Source organism: Tupaia chinensis, unplaced genomic scaffold, assembly GCF_000334495.1.
Source record: "Tupaia chinensis unplaced genomic scaffold, TupChi_1.0 Scaffold143913_1, whole genome shotgun sequence".
In the NCBI taxonomy this organism is placed as follows: Eukaryota; Metazoa; Chordata; class Mammalia; order Scandentia; family Tupaiidae; genus Tupaia; species Tupaia belangeri.
Genome location: NW_006203764.1, coordinates 2,091,302 through 2,097,301, shown reverse-complemented (window position 1 = coordinate 2,097,301; position 6,000 = coordinate 2,091,302). Strand labels below are relative to the sequence as shown.

The window sequence follows — 6,000 nt, the reverse complement described above, 5'->3', positions numbered from 1 at the left end:
GGCAGGCCCTTCCTCTGGCCCCTGAGGAGCTGCGCCTCGAAGCCGCAGCCGCTTCTCCCCGTCCTCTCCTGGCTGTCACTCCAGCCCTGTCCCCAGGGTCCCCGCTCTGGCCCCAGGCCCTCCGCTCAGTCCAGAGTCCTCGCTCCTCTAACCTGTGAGACGCCCCAGGTCCCACCTACCTCCTTCGCCCCCAAATTCGATGGAGCCCGCATCCCGCTGTCCCCAGAACGGCCCGGCCTCCCTTCACGTCGCGACCAGTACCCATTCTCAGAGTCGTCCTGGTTGCGGCCCCCTCCCGAGACGTCGCACTTCCTTCCTCGCAGCCGCACCGGGACTCCATCTGCGACCCTGCCCCTCCACCCCTTTGAGGGAGTTGACCTGAGCTTTCCGTCCCTCACCCCACCCGGCGGAGTCATCTACCAGCCCCCCAACCCTCTGCTGGCGGTCCTAGTTTAAGGACCCCACTACCCCCCGCCAGCCTTTAATAGCTCCTTTAGCTCTTCCCACTTCCACCTGCCGCAGTATCTCCACTTTGATTTCCTTCCAGCTCAGTTTGTTCCCTCCCCTCCCCCGCCCTCCTCACTCTAGATCTCGTCCTTTTCATTCCCAGGCGGTTGCAGTCTGCATCCATCCCCCTCTTAGCAATTCCTAGAGTGGAAAATGCCAGAGAAACGGCCTTGGGATATTAGGGAGAAAAAGTGTGTGTATGCGTGTGTGTGTGTGTGTGTGCGCGCGCGCGTATTAGGTATATGCGTATGAAATTGATTTCAGCAAGGTTCAGAAGCCACGATGTAATTCTCAAGATGCATTCTAGAAGAGTTAAAACAGGAAACAAAGCAAACCCCCTCCCAAAAAAAAACAAAAAACAAAAAAAAACAAAAAAAAAAAAAACAAAACCCAGAACAAAGCCTCCAAAACTCAACCACCTAATTAGACCTCTGGTTGATATTAAGTGGAATCCCCAGACCCTTGATTAGTTTTCACTGTTAATGCTTCATGGTGAAACTTTTTCATTAGTCTGTACTCTTTAAGGGTGGCTGGGGGTGGGGGCAAGACTGACCTCACGTTTGTGTGCCTAATTTGTATTTTGGACTTAACAGACACCAGAAGAAATAGAAAGACTGACAGTTGATGAAGACCTCAGTGATATTGAAAGGGCCGTTTATCTGCTCAGGTATTTCCTAATCTTTCTGTGAAACTGCTGTTGTTTCCCGGTGGCGGCAGGGTGAATGCTTTCTGAAATGTCACTTACAGTGGTGTTCAGATTTACCTAGCCACCGGAAGGGAACGGGGTATTTTTGTATGCACACCACTTAATTATGTTGTAAATTAGATTTAGGTATGGACTTAGGAATTTGAGAACTGGAATCAGTTGAGATACCTAATTTATACAATATTGCTTAGAGGAGGAGGAGTAGAACAACTTGTAGTATATATTAAACCTCAACCTTTTTTCCTTTTCTGGCTTTGGTTTTTCTCATATAAGATTCAGTAAGTTTAGATGATATGTAAGAGTATCCCATGATTATTTTAAGTGCATTTTTCAGGCTGTATGCCCCAAGGTCTGGCCCTTATTTTGTACTAGCATTGTAATTCCAATAAATTTTTTCTCCTTATAAAAAATTATTTTTAGTTCATTTTGGAGTATGAATATTAACTCTGTAGAAAAAAAGCCCCACAAATATGGTAGTTCAATTTGCTGCTCTATATAGCCTCTTTATATTACTTTTGCTGTGTGAGCATTATAATTTTGCTTGAGAAGTTTTTTAATTGAATTGAACCTACCCTTACAGAAGTTTCAAACAATCTCTCTCTCTCTCTTTTTTTTTTTGAGAGGTTTTTGCTATAGGGTGCGTTCGCTCGCCAGAAAGACAGAGAGAGACAGAGAGATAGAAAGCGAGACCCCCCCCCTCCCCCAGGAGGATGGCCTCGCTGCAGTCTCTTCTCCTCCATTCTCCTCTTGGGATCTTGGGCATGTAGGCACACAGGCCCGGCGTGAGGTTAAGCCACTCGGTCTGGGACTTGAACCATGGTTGACTATGTGGGAGTTCAGCGACATAGCCATTACGCTAACTGCTGGTCCCCAGTTTCAAACAATCTCACAGGGTCTATAGAATCACTTTTCAAGATTTTTCTGAACTATTTAAATTGGATCGTAGATTTCTATCTTGTTAAAAGCTAATACAATGAACATTAATGAACATACCCATGAAAATACTTCAGAAGCAGAAATTTCCCCAAGGCATTTTGTATACATTTACTTCCAAAAAATGTCCTAAAATGGCATAACACTTTTTCCCATTTTGGCAAATTATTGATAACTTTCACTTTTTTGTTTAGTTTTGTTTTTCAGAGTCGGATTTTGAAAACTAGTGTTATTTACCTCTGAGGATATTTGTCATCCTTGTTTCCCTTAGCTCAGGTCCAGTTTCAGGTACTGGCAAGTTTCTCCTCCCTTCGTGTTTATAGATCATGTTTCCAGCTCCGTGTTATTCATTGAGTGATCCTGTAACAGTCTCTCTCCAGGACTTCTGTTTGCTGAATTCTTTAGCTTACTAGAGGCATCTTGAATTCTGTTCTTTCTTTAGTCAGAATATCAGCATGCTCAAAATTATCCTATTCCCTCCAATAAGTCTGTCATTAAAAATGTTTCTGATTCTTAGGCTTTAGACTTTATGTTGATGTTATTCTTTTCCCTTTTGGTCATCTATGGTAGCATGCTCTCATCCTTCCCACCGATTTATTAAAAAAAAATTTATTTTATATATCAATTAGCAGTACTTACTAGTATACTTAGAAAATAATCCAATTCAACATTTCATTTCGATATTTTATTGTGTTATATTTAAAGTACTTTATTTCTTAATAATTATATCTAATATGGTGAACAATAATTGTCTTCCTTTGCCTTTTCCTGTCGTTTTTTTACAGTAACTACAGTTGATGAAAGTTTAGATAAATGTCTTTTAACCATGCAGCAGCTAATTATTTGAATGAGGTCTTACTCTTACTGAAGTCTTTTCCTTTAGCATAAACACTGGCTTACATTTAGGAAATAGAGAATCTTGCTCTACTTGTGACAGCAGATACCCTAGTCTAGATACCAGTGATAAGGCTTCTTTTTTAAGAAAACCTTGTTTTCTACTTTGCTTTTATCATTTGTTAGTGAATCAGGTTGTCTAAATTGTCTCTTTCTCAAACACAACATAACTTTTGCTCAGTTCTGCAATGTACAAAGCCCTTATAGAAATATATGGGCCCTCTCAGACAAAGTTTTAAGAGACATGATGTTTCCTTTACCTTCTCGTGGCTCACCTTCCTCGAAGGAGGTTTGCAAGGTGACTCAGAAGGTGAACACTAGTTAGGTTGTGTATGGGTTCTCCAGCTGAGTTTTTCTTTTTATTCCTACCATCTCACTATCTCCTGGGAGGGAGAAACTGGAATTTCACCTTTAGGCCAGCTCCCAGAATAATGCCAAGACTGCCCGAAAGCTGCTTTTTTCCCTGGGATCAGGGTGGGGGAAGATTGTCTCATAGACACGTTCCAAACTTCACCTCTGTTTAAAAGCCTCCTCATCTGCTTTAATGTATTGGTTGAGTCTTCTATTTTAAATATAGTTTAGTTCTTTATTTTTCATTTGTACTTTACAGTGCTATAGAACCTAATACCAAGTCCTGATTTTTCCCTCTCAGTCATTTTCAGGTCTTTTTTTTTTTTTAAAGTACTTTACTTTTTCTTCTATTGGATATGTTTAATATTCATGTATGTATGTACATGTGAATTTGCTCTGTGTTTTAGTGTGTCAGATTTGATTTTTCTTGTATTTTTTAAAAACTATTTTAGGGCCCAGCATCAATGACACAGGTGAAAGGGCACTACTACATGATGCTGGAGCCATGTGAAAGGCTCTGGGTTCAAATCCTTTAGTCTGCTTGACATGCGGGATGGGGATGCTCATGATCCTGACTGACTGGAAGGCTGGATTGAGGGGGATTGTGGCATGACAAGATCCTATGGGGTTGCCTGTCACTTTCATTCTCTCATGAAGGAAATATTAACAAATCAGCTAATAAAACTTAAAAAATCCATTTGGGGGTGTGCAGCAAATGGTGTAGCAGTTCCATTGCTGGACTCCCATCATGGTTCGAGTCCTAGACCCGGTGGCTTGAAACTGACACTGGGCATGAATGCTCAGGATCCCAGGAAGAGAATGGAGGAGGAGGGATTGCAGTGTGGCCATCCCCCCCAGGGGGGTCGGTGGGTGATTTCTTACTTTCCCTTCACTGTCTTTGTCTCTGTGCAAGCGCACACACCCTAAGGCAAAAGCCTCTAAAAAAAAATTCCCATTTTGGAATATTATGTTAAATGAGAATTCAGAGTCATATCTGTAAGTATTAGTAGGAAATGCTTTATATTAGTGGAGGTTTGATAGCATTTAAATTGAATCTACTATCTAATAAAAGCATTATATACAGAATATTGTCATCCAATGCAAAACAAATTACACTGTTAATTATCTTGCTATAAAATATGACAAGTTCATTATTAATACTATTTTCATAATTAAGTTTAGAACATTATGGTATTTGAAGATTTGACACAGATGCATTTGTAGTTTTGCATAAATAGGATGCTGATATACCCATCTGTGGCATTTAGCACTGCAGCAAAACAAGTTTCCTAATACTCACAGCTTGTGTCTTAGTCAAAATCATATCATAGCATCTTTTTCCTGTTCTTTCTCTTATTTATGATTTTGGCATATATTTTAGGAACCTACTTAAAATGTATGAGTAATTTTGCTAGAGGAAAGTCCTAAGTATGTATGCTTTCATTAAGTGTACCTTTACTCATCTATCTCTAATTGTTCGCTAGATAAATTCTAGACCCACAGTCAGGCATTCAGAATACTCCATAAGTGACTCCATCTTAGCTGTGCAACGTGATGTCTCACCGATCCCTCACTTTTTCAAATGCTTTTCTTGAGCTATAATTCATATTTCATGTAGTCCACCTATTTAAAGTATACAGGTCAGTGAGTTGCACCGTATTCACAGAATTGTGCAGCTATCACACAGCCAGTGTTAGGATATTCATCATCCCAGAAAGAAACCCGTACTATTAGTTACTTTTTACTTCCCAACCTTCCTAGCCACTGGGAGCCACTAATCTGCTTCCTGTCTCTGAATTAGCCTATTCTAGACATTCCTATAAATGAATCATTCAGTATGTAGCTTTCCATGACTTTCACCGAGCGTAATATTTTCACCCATGTTGTAGCTTATATAAATACTTTATTACATTTTATTGTTTTTTTTTTTAATTTGGTTTTTATTATTATTTCAGTTTGACCAGAAAGAGAGAAAGTGAGAGAGCAAATCACCAGACGAGGCCTTGAATCATGGAAGGGCCATGTGGGAGTCCAGCACCTCAACCAACTCGCCACCTGCTGGCCTTTACATTTTATTGTTGAATAGTATTATATGGATACACTACACTGTACTTACCCATTCATCAGCTGATGAATATTTGGGTTGTTTCCACTCAATTCACTTTTTAAAGCAATCATGCTTGCCTCTTCCATTACTCAGATATATTGTGTTCATCCTTACTTTACCTTTTCTTGTCCTAGAATACCCTTTCACTGTATCTATCCAGCATTTACCATGCCTAGACCCAGCTATCTGTACATTTTTTTGTAAGGCCTTCCCTAACTGCTGAAATCACATGGATCCCAACTCAGACTTCCCTGAGCTTCTGCCGTATCATACGGTGGCTGCATCCCTCAACTGGTGGTTAATCATTGCTCTACAAGCCTTCACTGTATTGCCTTAATAGACTGTAAGCTCTTGGAGGATACGCTATATTTTATGTTGTTGTTTTGGTCCTTTTTTCCCCTTTGTTGAAGTATAAACATAAACCTTTTACTGGAAGGAAACATATTTAAGTTGACCAAAATCCTAGATGATGAGCTAAGCAATTTCTGAGTTTTTTGTATTG

General features: G+C 40.4%; 2 protein-coding genes across 3 annotated transcripts in view; one reads left to right on the top strand and one right to left on the bottom strand.

Moving 5' to 3' along the window:
* The window catches only part of IFI27L2 (interferon alpha inducible protein 27 like 2), a 46,978-nt gene extending 46,712 nt beyond the window's left edge, over positions 1-266 (bottom strand). The window contains 1 exon segment of the mRNA XM_027767080.1: positions 180-266. The gene's annotated coding sequence lies outside the window, so the exon portion shown is untranslated.
* Positions 267-1,018: 752 nt separating this feature from the next.
* The window catches only part of PPP4R4 (protein phosphatase 4 regulatory subunit 4), a 128,399-nt gene continuing 123,417 nt past the window's right edge, over positions 1,019-6,000 (top strand). The window contains exon 1 of one of the 2 annotated variants that reach the window (XM_014582905.2): positions 1,019-1,174. The gene's annotated coding sequence lies outside the window, so the exon portion shown is untranslated. The remainder of the gene's footprint in view (positions 1,175-6,000) is intronic. The other variant, XM_014582904.2, reaches the window with a different exon arrangement.